Source organism: Rutidosis leptorrhynchoides, chromosome 11 (genome assembly GCF_046630445.1).
Source record: "Rutidosis leptorrhynchoides isolate AG116_Rl617_1_P2 chromosome 11, CSIRO_AGI_Rlap_v1, whole genome shotgun sequence".
Lineage (NCBI taxonomy): Eukaryota > Viridiplantae > Streptophyta > Magnoliopsida > Asterales > Asteraceae > Rutidosis > Rutidosis leptorrhynchoides.
The window spans coordinates 386,257,555-386,261,584 of NC_092343.1; positions in this window are offsets into that span (position 1 = coordinate 386,257,555).

Here is a 4,030-nt window from a genome sequence, read left to right on the forward strand (position 1 = left end):
GGCTACTCCTTTTTCAGAAATCACATGCCCTAAGTATTCCACTTGAGTGGTGACAAACACACACTTTGACTTTTTAGCATATAAAGTGTTTTCTCTCATAGTTTGCAAAACCAACCTCAGATGTTGTAAATGAGCATCAAGTGTGGGACTGTATACTAATATAACATCAAAAAACACAAGCACAAACCTCCTGAGATACTTTTTGAATACATGATTCATCAAAGATTGGAAGGTTGATGGAGAATTAGTAAGACCAAAGGGCATCACTAAAAATTCATAGTGTCCTTCGTGTGTTCTGAATGCAGTTTTAGCTATATCCCCTTCAAACATTCGAATCTGGTGATAACCAGACCTAAGGTCCAGTTTAGAGAACAGTTTAGATCCATTCAACTCATCTATCAACTCCTCAATTATTGGTATAGGAAATTTATCTTTGACTGTACTCTTGTTCAACTCCCTATAGTCCACACACATACGCCAACTACCATCCTTTTTCTTCACCATCACTATAGGAGCAGAGAATGGACTTTGACTAGGTCTAATCACCCCTGTACCCAACAATTCCCCCACCATTTCTTCAATGGCATTCTTCTGTGTGGGTGGGTGCCTATAAGGCCTAACATTTATGGGTTGGGTACCTTCTTTGAGTGGTATTCTATGATCATGAGATCTCTTAGGGGGTAACTTAGTTGGTGTAGCAAAGATATCTTCAAATTCTGTCAAAAGTGTGTCCAGTTCTTCATTAGGCTGCTGTTGTTGATTAGCAGATAAGTGAAACAGTGTCACTGGATACACATATAGGTACATTGAAGAAAGTTGGGCTTGATTTTGACTCAACCCCTTGATTACCTTATTCCCTTCTGCCCACTTTATAGGTTGCCTTCTGGTACCCCTCAGCTCCACCTTCTTCTTATTATGATAAAAGGTCATGAGTAGTTGCTCAAAATTCCACCTTATTTCCCCTAGTGTACTTAACCATTGAATGTCAAGCACCATATCACAGCCTCCTAGGGGTATAACCACCATACTACTTGTGAAAGTAGCATCACTTAACTTCCATTCTATGTTGCAATATTTTGTTGTAATGATTTTGTGCCCCTCTGGAACTATCACATGCATTGGATCAATATCTTTTAATGAGCAACCAACTCTTTTGGCCATTTCAACATCCAAGAAGTTGTGAGTACTTCCTGAATCAATCAAGATGTGAACACCTTGTTTCTTGATGTGTCCAGTCATCCTCATGGTCTGATATGTACTTGTTCCAGTTAAAGCATTCAAAGATATTTGTGGACTGTCATCTAATTAATTACCATCATCATCACCCAGTTGTTCATCACTGCACATTTCAGGATCTGCAAGTGTCTCATCATAGCAACCTTCACCAATTACCTCTAGTAATACACTTGGCTACTACACTTGTGCCCTGGCATATACTTCTGGTCACAGTAGAAACACAACCCTTTCATTCTTTTATCTTCCAATTCTTTCTGAGTTAACCTTTTACCATTACCCCTTTGGTTTGCAGTATAATTCGGGCTTGGTAAAGTTAAGTGTGTCTGTACATTGGATGTGGTAGTAGCTTTGTTGGTTAAAGGTGTATATACAGATGGTTTAGGGCTATAAGAGGTAATACCATTTTTTGGAGCAGGAAGCAGTGGTGTGTATCTTCTTTTGATGACAGCCATGGTATCCTCTTGCAATTTGGCCAAACAAAAGGCATCTTCCAATGTTCTTGGCTTGAACATTCTAACCTTCAACTCGATTTCTTTTTGTAAACCAGCCAAAAACAAGCTTATTGCATGCTTACTACTAATCTCCACCTTATTCAACAGCCTTTCAAATTCATCATAATAAGCTTGAACTGTTCCATTTTACCTTAGATTCTTTAACTTTGCTAATGGATCTTCAATGCTAGTACCAAACCTTTTGAGTAATGCCTCTTCATAAATGTTCCATTCCACCTCCTCTCCATGGATCTTGATGAAATGTTGATGCCAACTTAGTGCCTTACCAAACATATGAATTGAAGCAATTCTCACTTTATCTTCTTCTTCAATTCTGTCTACTGTGAAAAATTGTTTACACCTATACTGCCAACCAGTAACATCTTCACCTTTAAACTTTGGAAATTCAATCTTGGATAACCTATCCAACTGTTGATGGCCACGATTGGATGTACCTTCACCATTTCTAGTTCTTTGCGTATCATTTGTGATGTATTGTTGTTGCATAACTACACCATCAATTCTTCCATTGATTTCAGTACTTATCCCATCGATTTTGCTATTTAATTGTGTCTTCAAATCAACGATGACCTTATTCAATTCAGCCAACGTCGTCTTCATGAAATCCACCGGATTTTCTTCGCCGGCGGTATTGCGAGTCGCCATCACCATAATTCCTGTAAATCGTATACAATTCGCAGGATTATAGCTCTGATACCAATGTTATGTTTAACCTGGACTATGAATCGGAGTTAAACAGTAAGATAAAACCTGAAAGCTGGAGCTCAAGAACAGCAATGGAGTTGAATCTTTATCGATATGAATGTCAAAATTAGGGTTACAGATTAAGAAAGAAAGTTCAATACAAACAGAATAACTAATTACTAACTGAAATTGGCTACGTATTTATGCTAATCAGACAAGAGTGCTATCGATTCTGTTGCTACAGCTCCAATTGAAACCATTTGGGAACGATGCACGTGCTTAGCCCGTGCCATCTGTTAGATTCATTAACCAGCTGCTCACGTGCCCTGCACACTACCTTACTTAACAGATATAACGTGTCACATAACGTTTCCTAACGGCCCTTAACAGAATCCATAACAAAAATCAAGTTTCATATATTGCGTATAGATTTGCAAATTACAGTAGTAGCATGTTTGATGATTGCTCCAACTCCATGTCTATTCGCCCTAATTCCCGTTGTAGTGACACTAAGGATGACCAGCCTTATTCAGGGTGTTTGTTTTCATGTGTCAGCAACATTCTTGCTTATTGCTACTTGATCATTGAATGCATTTGTGCATGTGTTAGCAATTGACAGTTTATATATACTCCATATTACATACGTAGTGAATATATTACAGTTTATAATTGTTATATAAATATGATTGTTGTATACTAACGTTCATCCATATATAATTGATTGTCAATCTGATTGTTATATTTCCAAATATAACCTTGATATTATTACCCGACTATTTTGAATCTATTTGGGTTATTAGTTGATTATCAATGTCTTGATCTATTTGGGTTATTAGTTGACTATTTTGAATCTATCTGGATTAGTACTATTTGGGTTATTAATTGTATATTTGACCGTTTCCTATCAGTTGATAATTACTATTTTGAATGTGGATTATTAGTTCCTAAGGGGTGTTTGTGATTGCATTTTGAAAATAGATTATGCGTTTTAAGTAAGCATAATCAAATAATCAGCGATAGCAAGACGTGTTAAACGAACATAGTGTTTGGATTTGATTCTGCTGTTTGATATCGCAATAATCAGATAATTCATTTCTCAAGTGTTTGTCAAATTAAATTGTTTACATACTTAATTGTTAAAATGACAAAAAGGGACATCCATGTATTATTGAATTGTATAAATCTTACATATAACTATTTATTAAATTTAACTTAAATAAATATTTTACTATAACTTAATACTCCGTAAGAAAAATGATCGACTAACAATTTTAATTGTAGCTTTATATTTAAGAACTACTAGTAATACTCTTAATTATTTTTGACAAATTATCTAAGTTGAATGATATAGATGTCATTGAGAAATAATAAACTAACAAAAGTACGTAATGAGCAGTTTCCTATTGATAATATATATACTCCGTATAATATAATTTATAATTTATAAATAAACTGATACATATAGAATTGAATGAAATGGAGAATAAACTGAGGAAATGAAATACAGTATGAATTTATTTGCTTGTAAATCGCAGCATACTATATACTTTATTGTTTATTGGTGAGTGAAAAGGAAAAAGATAAAAATAAATGTAGAG